Source organism: Aotus nancymaae, unplaced genomic scaffold (assembly GCF_030222135.1).
Source record: "Aotus nancymaae isolate 86718 unplaced genomic scaffold, 86718_ANA_hifiasm-v0.15.2.pri h1tg000018l, whole genome shotgun sequence".
Taxonomy (NCBI): domain Eukaryota; kingdom Metazoa; phylum Chordata; class Mammalia; order Primates; family Aotidae; genus Aotus; species Aotus nancymaae.
Genome location: NW_026988430.1, coordinates 4,309,037 through 4,322,748, shown reverse-complemented (window position 1 = coordinate 4,322,748; position 13,712 = coordinate 4,309,037). Strand labels below are relative to the sequence as shown.

General features: G+C 56.6%; 1 pseudogene; it reads right to left on the bottom strand.

The window, feature by feature from the left end:
* Positions 1 to 1,888: 1,888 nt before the first annotated feature.
* On the bottom strand, positions 1,889 to 12,663 carry LOC135275677 (TBC1 domain family member 3B-like; annotated as a pseudogene).
* Between the last annotated feature and the right edge of the window lie 1,049 nt (positions 12,664 to 13,712).

Sequence of the window (13,712 nt, the reverse complement as noted above, 5' to 3'; positions counted from 1 at the left end):
GCTCACGCCTGTAATCCCAGCACTTTGGAGTTTGAGCCAGCAATGTCCTCCCTGCACATGTACCTTAACAGATGTGTCTATATCTTCACTAAAATACAACAATCCTTATAGCAGCATAATTTGTAATAGCCTCAAACTAGAAACTTCCCAAATATCTGTCACAGAAGGATGGTTAAAAAAACCATAGTACATTCAAGACTAGACTACGATACAGCAAAGAAAATGAATACAATCACACGCCTACACACGCCAATGAATCTCACACAACTCATGTGTGAGCGAAGAAGTTAGACCTCTAAGGATAGATAATGTGTGATTCCATTTATATGAAATTATCATCAGGCAAACTAATCTCAATAACAGAGTTTACCTGGGGCTGAGGGTGCAGGGATTAGAACCTTCTGTGGGGCCTGAAATGTATACAGTTGTCAATCAATGTATGTGGGGAATCAGTTTCACCATCTCCCACAGATATCAAAATCCACAGATGCTCAAGTCCTGATATAAAATGGTGCAGTATTTGCATATATCCCTAGTACATCTTCTCGTATACTTTAAATCACCTCTAGATTACTTATGCAATCACCTGTCAGATAACGACACTTCAGTCCATACCAGAATACATATAGGATGGTGGTCCCATAAGGTTATAATGGAGCTGTGCCATACAGCTGTACAATCTCTAAAAACTGATATTTAAGAAGAGATGGGATGGCAGAGCGCAGTGGCTCAGGCCTCTAATCCCAGCACTTTGGGAGGCTGAAGAGGGCAGATCATGAGGTCAGGAGATTGAGACCATGCTGGCTAACACGGTGAAACCCGTCTCTACTAAAAATACAAAAAATTAGCCTAGCATGGTGACATGCACCTATAGTCCTAGCTACTCGGGAGGCTGAGGCAGAAGAATCGCTTGAATCTGGGAGGCAGAGGTTGCAGTGAGCTGAGATCCCACCACTGCACTTTAGCCTGGGCGACAGAGCAGGACCGTCTCAGAAAAAAAAAAAAAAAGGAGAGATGGGGTCTTGTTATGTTGACCAGACTAGTCTAGAACTCCTGGGCCCAAGTGATCTTCCCAACTTGGCTTCCCAGAGTGCTGGGATTATAGGCATGAACCACCACACCTGGCCAGGTGTACCATTTTTATTGTTTATACTGTAATTTTAGGATCCTTTTCTGTGTTTACACAGATAGCTACCATTATGTTCCCATCGTCCACAGTACCCAGTACGGAACATGCTGCAGAGGTGCGGAGCCCAGGAGCAATCAGCTCTACCCTTCAGCCCAGGTGCGTGTCTGGCGGGACCATCTGGAGGAAGCCGAGGAGACATGAGCTGAAGGCAGAAGGTGAGTCGGAGGTGGGATCTTGGGACCGGTGTGAGAAGTTAGACAAAAACGGGTGAAATCTGAATAAATGTTACCATATTCATATAATTACTGCATTAATAACCTTAGATAATGGTTCATGTTATCATTTAGTTAATAGGATTACGCCTATGTTAATTTTTTTTTTTTTTAAGAGATAAAGTCTCACTCTGTGACTTAGGCTGGAGTTCAGTCTGTGACTGATCATAGCTCACTGCTTTCTGGAACTCAGGCTCAAGTAATCTTCCCACCTCAGCCGCCTGACTAAGTGGGACTATAGGCAGATGCCAATATACCTGGCTAATTTCTTTTACTTTTCTTTAGAGACAGGGTCTGCCTAGGCTGGTCTCAAACTCCTGGGCTCAAGTGAACCTGAACCTCCCGCCTCCACCTCTCAGATTGCTGGGATTACAGGCGTGAGCCGCCATACCCGGCCTAAAGTTCTTACTTTTGACAAATGTGCATGGTAACGCAAAATGTCATTATTAGGGGAAGCTGGATGGAAGGTATATACGTAAAGTTATTTCAACAGTATGTGTTTATTTTACAACATGGAGGTGTTTATCTTTCCATGAGTGTAAAGTACAAAAGGCAGGCTCATGGTGTTGTCAGAAGTCAGAACACTGGTTTCAGGGCTGGGGGCCCGGGGAGGGGCTGGGCATGGTTGGCTTTGTGATCTGGGGGCTGGTGTGTTCCATCGCTGAATGTCTTTTGAGCTGTGCACTTACCAGGGCCGTAAGTCACATCTCGAGAAATGTTCATAAGTTTCCCAAAAAGTAAAACGAGGATGGGAGGCTTGTTTGGGACCTTGGGTGCTTATCCAGCCATGAGCCCTGGCCCTGGCCCAGATGCTTCTAGAACTGAGAACATTCCAAGTAGAGGTGGCAGAGCCAAGGCCCTGAGGTGGGAGCACACTGCTGCTCGTCCCCAGCTGTGAATGGGGTGTCCTGGTGGGAATCAGTGCCGTGTGCACTGCAGGGCCGGCAGGTCCATGTCCACATTGTGGCTCAGGGCAGCGAAAGCCAATCTCCGTCCCCTCCACAGGGTGGTCAGCCTGTCAGCAGGTGGCCAACTGGTCCTCCTGGGAAATGGTGCCATCCCAGATACTGGGTGTATCTCATCCACAAATAGGGTGCTCAGCAATGGTGTCAGCCTGGTGAGCCTTGGTAAGGGCAGGTGCAGGATGCTGAGCCTCTTTAGTCCCCATGCCCGTCTCAAGGCCACTCCTTCCGTGGGCCCATCCAGCAAATGAGGTGGCCGGGAAAGAAGCCAGCTCCATCCACAGGGTGTGCCGTTTTGCTGAGCTCAGAACCAGCATCATCCTCCGTCGTAATTCTCTTTGGTGGGAGTACTGGGAAAGCCTGCACTGGCAGCTGGAAGGCAGCTGGTGGTGGCAAAGCTGCAGCAGTGGCTGCAAGGCTTTTAGCCTCGCCCGGCTTCTGGGACAGTGGCAGAGCTCTCCAGCACCAGGGTCCCCGGCATGGTCACGCTGACTACAGCTGGGAGCCCAACACACCCCTGGTGCCCCTCTCGTCCCAGGGCTGGGGGTCTAGGCCAGGCCCCTCTTGGCCTCAGAATTGTGCCCTGGGAGGGGAACACGCCCAAAGGTTGGTACAGAGGCCCTGGGGCATGCTGTTGGCTGGCCAGGGCTGCGGGGATGCCATGCTCCTCTCTCTCTCTTGTGGCCTTGATGGGACAAGCCTCCCCATTGAATGGGATTTTCCAAGGTGTCTGGGGCTGCGGGGTTAGGGTTAGGGTTAGGGTTAAGGTCAGGGGTTAGTGCTAGGGTTAGGGCTGGGAGCTGGTGGGGTGCCCCCTGGCTCCTTCCAGTCACAGTCATTTGGTGAAGGGGCCAAATACAGGTGCCCACGTTGCAGTGGGGATATCTCCCGACCTTCCTCTTAGTCCTGATGGGCCTGGGCAGGGCCCGGTGTCGGGGTCCCCATGGGCTTCCTGGGCTAAGCCTGTCCCATGGTCCCGGGGATGTCCAGGACACAGTCAGAAGGGACACGGACCCAGCAGCTCTTCTCGAAATCATAATGGGGGAACCAAGGGCCCCCCACATCCAGGTCCGTCGGGAGCTGGGGCATTGAATTCCACTCTATATATCGCCAGGAATGGCGAGGTCCTCTCTGAGCCAAGGCTGGGCTGGACACAGGGTAGGTGTTTTCATGGACTGCCCCACCAGGACAGGGTGTGAAAGGACGAGGTGCCTGTGGTGGGGGAGCTGACCAAATGGTCTGCGGGCACTGGGTTGCTGGGCCGGGAGGGGGCTGACCGTCCCCCTTGCAGAGGGTGTTCCTGCCAGGTGAAGCCAGCACGGGCCTGGGTGCCGAGGACCCTTGTTCGGGTTTGGCTGAAAGGAAAACAGACGTGATCGGCGTCTCCAGTGAGCCCATGTAGGCCTTTCCGGGCTGGGCCCCACGTGCCTGGGGTCTGACACTGAGGACACGCCTGTAGTCTGCTGATTCCAGAGGGAGGGGAGTGTGCAACCTGGGGTGAGGAGGCCGTCGGAGGATGGCAGGTGGCTCCTGGGACTGCCCCCCAGGGTCCAGGCTGGCTGGGGGCTTCCTGCCACACACCCTCCTCCCAGGGCTACAGCCGCCAGGCAGAACTCAGGTGGGAGGGGCCTTGGCTGTCACCCAGCCGCCTTGCCACCTCCCATGGGGATCTGTCTCCAAAGTGGGTGATTGGGCCTGGACGTGGGTCACCCTCTGCTCTCCTGAACTGCCCAGTCCATGCCAGCACTGACCGTTCCCACATCTGGCTGAACTCTGGGCTCGGCTCTGGGACCAGGTTCCCACCTGCGTCCTTTCCCTGAATGCTCTGGGGGTCAGGGACACTGATTCCCTCGTCTCCCTGACTCAAGGCTTGTGGTCCTGGCACCCTTGAAGGGCTGTGCAGGAGTAAGGCGCCTCTGCTGCTCTCTGAGGCTGTCAGTGCTCACAGGGAGGGACAGGTGCTCCCACAAATGGGTCTGGCTCCTCCGGTGCCCTTGAGGGCCCCATGAGGGGGACAATGGGCCACCATGGAAAGTGCGAGGAGGCTTCTTGGAGGGTCTTGCCCACATCCCCCTCCTGCATGCACAGCACATCCAGTCCACATGCACTTAGCGCCTGCCCTGAGGACCGGTGGGCCTACTGTACTTTCTTATAGTCTAGGAGGAAGAGGAAGAAGAAAGGCTGAAGAGGGAGGGCCAGGTAGTAGGGTTGGGGGTCCCAGGCATTCCCCCACTGTTGACTTCCCCAGAGAGTGACTCGGGAGGGGACCTGGCACTGGAGCTCACCTGGGGATGGCAGGTCCTTGTGCTTCTTTGTGGGCCTTGAGGCCCACAGATGTTTTAACACCTTTTCATCATCCATCACCCAGGTACCGGAAAAGAAGTTCCAGAAGCGTGCCCACAGGCCAGACCTTGATGTTCTCAGCAGGCGCTCTAGGGACAGGGTGGGCATCAGGCCAGGAGAGTTCCCTGGGAGGGGTCAGAGCCCATACCCCGTGGCCACTTCAGTCTCCCACTGGGCGGTGCCGGATCCTTTTGTGGCCGCCTCAGTGGTCCAGATGTGCACAGGAGGCTGTGGCTGGGGGGCGGCCTGGGCAGGGAAGTGCTCACCACACTCCCGACTTTCATCTGGGTCATGTGGGGGATGGACTCGGTGTCACTGTGCCCTCCCAGCCCACCCGGCCAGATCTCCCTCTGGGCCAGAACTGAGGATCATGAGGACAGTGTGAGGAAGCTCCCTCGGGTCAATTGGGGTCTGACCCCAGTGCTCCCCAGGTCACAGATGGACTTACTCCTCCAAACCTTGCTGATGATTCTTGTTATGGGCATCAGCGCCTGCTCCCCCTCCAATACATAAACATCCCAGAGGCGCAGGGTGAGGCTGAGAGAGATCTGTGGGGACAGCAGGCGTGGGAGGACCTGGCCCTTCCAGGCTGAGGCTGGGGCTTAAGCTGGGCCCATTGGGGCTTCAGTCCCCAGAGTCAGTGACCCTCCCCATGAAGGTGGCCTGACCCTTCTGGGAGGCTGGGTCAGACAAGGTCTTGCAGCTCCTCATGGGGGGCACTCATTTCAGTGGGGATGTGGCTTCTGGAGAGAAGGGCTTGAGGCTTCCCTGAGCCCTCCCAAGTCAGATCCTGGCCCAGTCTGCCCATGAGGTTGGTCCTCAGCCCCGGCCTCTGCCTTGGGATGATCCTTCTGGGGCAGAGGGTCTTGCTGTGTGTCCTGTGGGGACCCGCATGGGCCTCCTGTGGGCTGGGGTGGGCCGGACCCCCGAGCTGGGGAAGCAGGGCACTGCACGGCAAGGAGGGTCCCTGAGACTCCCTGTGCCTCCTTACCTCATCATTGAGCATCCGGAGAAGCCAGCCTAATGAGGAAGCCTGTGCGCCTAGCCCTTCCTTGTCCTGATGGGAGGAACAGAGGTGCTCAGGGCCCCCTGGGCTGCTCTAGAAACCTCCCTCTTCCAGGACCCACTGAAGACCCCTCCCTAAGTGCAGAACACTGGGCGGTGTCCAGGGCTCCCCACAACACCTTCCCCTTCCCACACTCCCGGGGGACACACTGCCCTTAGCCCTGCTCTGAGGGAGCTGGGCCCCAGTCCCTGTGCCTCTGTCTCCTCCAGGGCTGGAAAAAAAACCCAAATCCCAGCCCACGGAGAACCCTATGTCCCAGGTCGGGCCCTGGCTGCCACTCAGCCTGTCACCAGCCACCGGGGGGCTCCAGCCCCCCCGCTCCTCCAGCCCCACGTGATGCAGGGCCTCTGGAGAAGAGTCCAGAGGACCATAAACTCACCAGATGCCACATGGTCTTGGGTTGTGACGAGGGCACCACATGCTCCTGATGGTCTCGGAGCCCCTGGACTGTCCCACCATTTGGGCTGTGGAATCCTGAGAAGCCCCCAGCTCATCATGAAATCAGAGCCCTCTCCCAAGATGTGGAGCCGTCAGCTGGAAGAGCTGGGCAGCTACAGAGGCCCCCAATCCCCGAGGCCTCCCACCCTCCCATCTGCTGACCCCATGATGCTGCCTTGGCCCTGGGGAGGAGGGGTGGGAACATCCCCTGGAGCCTGGCTGGAGGTGCTCCTGGAGGCCTCCTGGGCCAGGGTGCTGGGAGGGCAAGGCTGACTTCGAGGCCAAGACAGAGGGTGGCCAGAACAGAGTGGGTGCTGGGCTTCTCGGTCATCTCCTGGAAGTGGCGTCGGGCCAGAGGACATGGGATGGGGGAAGATGCTGCCATCTGGGCTCAGTCAGCCCATTTGTGGGGACCGAGGGCAGCTGGAGCCCAGGCAGCTGAAGGGTAGGAAGACTCTCAGGGAGGGGAGAGTCAGCTGCACAGAATCAGAGCCAGAGGGCGTGGCTCCAGGACACACAGGGCGGCCACAGGGAGGATGAGATGTCCTCTGCTGATGGGGATGAAAGGCGTCTGACTTGGGCTCTGGGGGTCAGCCCCCAGCTCCTGTGGGACCCTCAGCAGAGACATCCTAAAGGCTCCCAACAAGCTGGCGACACAGGAAGGTGCCTTCACTGAAAGTTGAGATCACCTGGCCAGGGTGAGCATCCCCGGGTTTGGTAGCAAGAAGCCCCAGGGGCACCTGTCCACCTACCCTGTGGGAAGTGCCTCTCACTGGCCAGCAGCTGTGCCAGTGCCCAGAATGCGTCCTCTTCGGGAAGGTACAGTAGGAACAAGGCGGCCACCTGGCTCAGGTCTCTGCAGTAGCCCACCTCCTGCAAGAGCCAGAGTCACCGTGGAAGGACATCACCATGGAAGGATATCACCTGGGTGCTGAGGTCACCTGGGAGGACTCATGTCATTGGAGAAGACAGAGGTGACTGGGGAGGCTTCCTCTGAAGAAGAGGCTTCCTCAGGATGCAAATTCATTTCATTTCAAGACAAGAGCCATGTCCATCAGACACTTCAGCAACTGATCGAAATGTCTCCTGAGAGCACTGTCCTGCGTGCGACCCCGCCAAGCTCCTGGGCTTTGTGGGCAGCCCCAGGAGGAAGGTGTCATTTCTTGCTCTGAGAAGTGGCGGTCGGGCCCAGGTGACACCAGGAGTCAGGGCCCTGACTCCTTTGTGACTCAGTTTGACCCCTTGAGACCACCCCCCTTGCTTGGAAGTTTATGCCAGCAGTGAGCTAGAGTCATGCCTTCTATATCCTGGTGGTTCACAAATACTGACTTGGAAAGAAGCAACAACACCCCCAATAGACACCCACGCCAGGGAATATGGCCGTGAATATGGGAATATGGTCACTGCCCAGAATACTCACCGGATTATACTCTGCGTAGGCCAGCAGGACGTGGAATAGTTCCCGCTGCCTAGGAGACAGAGAAAGGGGGCTTTCATTTCTTTTGTGGAGATGCTATTAGTTTCACTTTGTCTACAAACCCTAACAACAAATCCCATTTCACGTTCAGATGATTCACCAGACAAGCGGTGAGCTCTTCAGGGCCTTTGACTGTTTAAGAAATGTTTCAGTAAAGTCCACATCTATGAAATGCAGGTATCCCAGTTGGACAGTGAGTTGACTAATCATTTTTGCTTTGATTGACTTTTTTTTCAGTTTGCACACACGCCAGTTCAGTCTTTGGGTGTACAGTTCTGCCATGGTTCTAACCCAATGTGCAGAGTCTCCCGGCCACTGCTCCAGCCCCTCCTGGAGCGACTCGTTCATCCTCCACAACTCCAGAGTGGCCCCTATGCAGCCCGCCTTCCCCATTCTGTCAGCTCCTGGTCACCCAGACCGGTTCTCAGTCCCTCTGGTTTGACCTTTCCCACAATGGCCTATGAATAGGAATCCTACAGTGGTAGCTTTTCGAGTCTGGCTTCTTTCTCCTAGCAAAATGCATCTAGGTTCCACCCACGTTCGTGCAGGCATCACTGGCTTGTTCCCTTTTCTCAGCGAGTCTTCTATTTCAAGGGAGAACCAACCTTCCTCGCCCCATTCCCATGCTGATGGTCATCCCCAAAGGCCCTGTGTGTGAGTGATGATGAATGAAGCAGTGAATGTGGCATGCAGGTTTCATGTGGATGTCAGTTTCCAAGTCATTGGGCTCAATATCTGACACTTTGGGGACCTGTGGTTCAAGTGCGTTGAGCTTTGTGAGCCACTGCCCAACTGGCTGCCAAAGTGGCTGTGCCATGTTACATTCCCAGCAGACCCGGATGAGAGTTTCCAGGACCCTGAGTGCCCCCAGCATTTGGTGCTGTCAGTGCTGCCTGGGGAGGCTCATGGGCCCTCCATCCTGCCGCCCTCCTGTGGGTGCTACCATGGGTCCCCATGGCTCAGGGAGAGCACCTTTCCCCATTGTGCATGATTTTCTTTGCTGCCTTCTGTCTCCTCAGGATCCTCTTCACTTCTGGCCCCACATGTTCCAGCCTGGCCCAGGGCTTGGAACCTGGGAGCTGCTCGGTCCCTGGTGCCGGCTGCTTCCTGGGCCAGAAGAGCACTTGGCAGCTCTGTCATCCTTCCTGGGTGACCCTGGCTTCTGCTCCAGGGAAGTCCCCATCCCTCTGGTTCACCCCGTCTCCACTGGGGCCCTGTGGCTCCCGTGGGCTTACTTGATGCCATATTGCTCCTGGAAAAGACTGTGTCTTCTCAGTGTCTTCCTCACGTCCAGGTCGATCTGGTGCACCTGTTGACAGGACCTCTTCCCCTTCTCCTTCATGAGCTGTAGGGCAGGGCCAAGAGGAGGAAGCAGCCTCAGAACAGAGGGAAGACTCCCTGCCCCAAAATGCAGTCATCCCACAGTCAGCACTTCTGGAAGGAAGGAAAGAAGGAAGATTTCCTTCTGCAGAAAGCTGCTTTTTGGCTTGTTTCTGAAGCCGGGGAGGGTCCCCAAAGCCGAGCTCCTCTGTGGTGTCTATGTGGCCATCTATGCCCAGGATGTGCATCTGGCCAGCACACACATGCCCCAAGTGGGGCTTGATGTTCGTTCCCTGCAGCTGGAGACCTGGACGCCTGACACAGCCTGGCCTGTTTGTTGGGCTCTGGCTTAGCATACCTGGTATTTGCTGGGGTTTTTCGCCTTGATGTCATCAATGTTGAGGAGGACCGACCACACCTGGCCCCGGATATTCATGGGAATGCCCTCATAAACACGGCGAATGAGCTGTGGGCAGAAAACGATCTGGTGACTCGGGCCAGGGGCGACCCCCACGAGGACCAGATCCCGAGAATTCTGTAAATTATTAGTTTTGGCCCCGTGATTCCTCAGTAGAGGTGAGGTCAAGCTGGGGCAGGGTCTCCCTTCCCAGGACTGAAGGAGAAAATGGGCACTCAGAGTCCTGAACTCTGATCTGGACCTGTTCCTTCCTTCGGGTCACCAGGAGGCCGCCCTCGCCCCGAGCTCCGGTGGCTCCAGCCCTAGATTCAGATTCCCTTCGAACAAGGTGACTCTCACACCAACGGGTAGCAAAGCTGGCGACCAGGCCTGTGGTCCTCTGCATGAGGACAGTGTGCCACCCGCCCTCTGAGAGGCTGAGGGTGCCAGGCCACAGCCACGGGTGCCTGTCCCCTGTCCCTGCAGAGAGTGGTTCTGGGGCCTCTCCCTCCACACGTTACTTTTTCGCTCTTCTTATATTTCTCCCATTCTCCCAGCATTTCCATCCACTTGATCTTGCGTCTCAGCTCCTGCCGAATTTGCTGTCAAAGGAGGAATGCTGGAGTTAGCGGAGCCGCCAGGCTTCTCAGAGCAGCCCGTGAATGCTGCGTCTTGGGTTCTGGAGCCCTGGTGGGACCCAGCTGGAAGGAGCCAGGGAATGGCAGACCCTAAGGGCTGACAGCCTTTCAGCAAATGAGCGCCAGTGGGCTGGCCTTGGGTCCCTGGGATGTGCCATTCTCAGGCCACAGACACACCAGTCATAGGTCAGGTCCCAGCCTCTAGGTGGGGTTCTGACACAAGTGGGCAGCTGCCCCCAAGCCACGACTCTGATTCTCACTTTGGAATTTCATCAAACTGCCAGAGATACAGTGACTTGGGGTCAGGTCCAGCAGGGAAGCTGCCCCTCCCTGTGACAGCATGTTGCTCCCACCCACCCCCACCCAGGCTTGCTGCCTCCTCCACCTCACCCACCACCTGCCCAGTCCCTCTGTCCCTGGGCCGGCCCCCCCATGCATCAGGATCTTACCTTGACCTCCCGGGAACTGAGAGGGGGCAGCTCCGTCTCACTGTAAGGCAACCAAGCAGAGCTGAGGACCTGCACAGGGCTTGGAGCCATCCGGTCTGGGAGCCGACCCCCAGAAAGAACTGGCTCTGTCCCATCCAGCTCAGGGCTCAGCCTGGAAAAAGGCACAGGGAAGGGAGGACGGGGGCTTTCCTGTGGGGCTGACTCCCAGGAGGGGCCAGGACCTGGGAGGAGCGGGAGTGCAGGGCCAGCCTGGCCTGGGTTACTGGGGCCCCTGGTGTGGGGGGGCAGTCAGGCTGCACAATGGGGTGCCCCTCCTGGCCTAGAGGTGGTGCTTTCTGCTAGAGCTGAGAAAGGTGGGCCATGAGATGGGATAGGGGCTTCCCAGGGTGGGTGACCGGGCCCTGACAGGAGTCCCTTCAAAGTGCTCACGTGATGTGGAACTGCCGGGGTCTCCAGAGCCTGGCCTGAGACCTGTGCAGTGCACCCAGGGTGTAACCGGGACCCATCGCCCCCTACACACCCAAGGCCCTCGCAGGTCTGACCTCCCAGCGTCCACCTGCCTCTCCTTGCACCCGAGCCACACACCCTGCATTTTAGAAGTGGCAGGGCTCATACGCTCCCTCCACCCTACCTCCCCCGGGATCCTCTGTCTCTCCATGCTATGATCCCTGAGGGGTGGGCGCCAGGCTGGGCTCCTCTTACCTAGCCCGAGATCCCTTCCCAGCACCAGACACAGGCTCTTTTTTTTTTTTTTTTTTTTTTTTTTTTTGAGACGGAGTTTCGCTCTTGTTACCCAGGCTGGAGTGCAATGGTGCGATCTCGGCTCACAGCAACCTCCGCCTCCTGGGTTCAGGCAATTCTCCTGCCTCAGCCTCCTGAGTAGCTGGGATTACAGGCACGTGCCACCATGCCCAGCTAATTTTTTGTATTTTTAGTAGAGACGGGATTTCACCATGTTGACCAGGATTGTCTCGATCTCTTGACCTCGTGATCCACCCGCCTCGCCCTCCCAAAGTGCTGGGATTACAGGCCTGAGGACCTAGGCTCTTTAGCTGCAAGCTCTGCTGCCATTTTGGCCTCACCGTGAGATGCCCAGAACAGGGTTCTGCCCGTCTTCTCCCTCATTCCCCTAGGGCCACAGCCCCCACTGTCCCTGTGCCTTTCCCCTTTCCCCATGGGGACAGGGAGGGCTATGGCTCTAGGGAAATGGGGGAGAACAGGGGCAGGTGGGCCCTCAACAACAGCCCTGAAGCTGGGGCAGGTGTCCCTTCACCCTATGGCCACAAACCTTGGATCTCACTGGGGTTGTCTGTCAGTGGACAGGATTAGACCCTCAGGCTACCCTGCTCCTCTTGTGCTAACTTGGAGATGGAACTGCTGAGAGCCCAGGGGCCTGATCTAGCCCCTTCTCCATTCCCACCCGCTCCCTGGATGGGCCCCTCACCTCTGGCCTAACAACCTCAGGCGGGGCCTGCAGGGGAGCCAGGGAGGAGGTCTGACCCTGGGAAGGAGGTTGGCCGGACCTGGGGAGACATGGCCTCAGGGCCTCAGGAGGTTTTTTCTAAAAGCAAACCCATCCCTGAGCTGAGATAGGTGCTTTAGGGGCTGAGGGGAGCACAGAGGACTCACTGCACAATTCCAAACCGATCCGCGCGGTTGTGGATTTCCACAGGCTCAGGCTCCATGTCCGCTGGCAGCCCAGCTCGTTGTCCCTGCAACCCAGAGGGAGCCTTGCTGAGGGGCCCAAGGTAAAGGGTGCAAGAGGCCTGGGGCATTGGCCACCCGTCCCCACCCTGTGCTCCTAGGGAGCCCAAAACCCTTTGACCAGGGCGCACTGGCAGAGGTCCCCCTCCAAGGAGCAGACCGACCTGTACCTTCTCATATTTGAGAATGATGTCCTCTCGCTCCTGTAATGTATGTTCTGTCATCTCCATCTTGTGAGACAAAATCATCTAAAGATTACACTGCACCTGAGAACTTCAGAGAACACCTGAACCGCTCCCACTGGGCTCCCAGATGCTGGCTGGCTGCGTAACCCCCATTCCACCACTGCCGCCAGGTGAAAAGGGGCCAGACGCAGCGGCCCACACCTGCATGGGTCTCTGGAGTCTCAAGCCCCAAGCTGGGGTGGGCATCTTCTCAAGGACGTGAGAACAGTGGGACCTGGTCAGATAATCCTGTGTCCCCAAATGCCATGAAACAGGCACACACCTGCCCTGGCAGGTTGAATGGTGTCTCCTTGCCTAAATTGAAGGGCCCATGATGGGCTACTCCAGACATGTAGAGGCAGACTGGGGTCAGGGACCAGAGGTCTCTGTACAGTCGGCCTCCTGAGATTCTCAGGGACCACAGAGATGTCCAGTTTCCCACAAGGAACAGGATCTCTCCTGAGTGCTCCGTCCTACTCCACTCATCACTTGGGCTACCATGGCCCTTCAGTCAGAGCAGCGAAGCCACTTTAGGAATAACGCCAGTTGAGCAGAAGGGTGTTTGGTTGGGGGATGAAAATGATCTACTGTCTCCAAAGCAGCCTCTGTGCTCGTGGAAACCACGTCTCTGGGGAAGGGACGGCAGACTCCACCATTCTGAGCTCTCCACATAGGAGGGGGCTTCATCTCCCTGGGTCACCAAGGAAGAACAGTGGGTCCTTGGTCCTGGAGAACACCTAGATGGACCATCCCTTCTGGGAACACTCGGGGCAAAAGGAGGGTGAGGACTCGATAGGACCAGACAGAGAAAGAAATACTTGGGGAGAACCTCAGTGCCTGGACCCTCTGAAGAGGAGGAGAGAGAGTCTCCCTCCAGCCAGCCCTTCAGGGATTCTTCATTTTCCACAACTGCCCAAAGGCTGAAGGCTCCCCATTCACTCCTGGACAAGAGACTGTGTGTGCCCAGTGGGTCCCACAGCGACCATCAGGACCCAGCTTAGGCCACAGAGGTGTTTTGATGATTCATCCCAGTCAATTTGTGGATTCATTCCAGTGGCTCTGCCAGGGCCAGTTTCTGCCCCATCGGGATGGAAAACCCTGGACAGATTTGGGATGTAGAGCAGGGAGGCCACAGGGTTCAGGCCTGAAGTCCCTTTCGGCACAAGGCAGGCTGACAGCAAAACCTAGGGTCATGTCTGGATTCCCAGACTGATTACCGCCTCTCTGACCCCAGAAGTCTCACCTGTCGAATGGGTACATTCGGGACAGCACTCACCCTACGGAGCCACCATG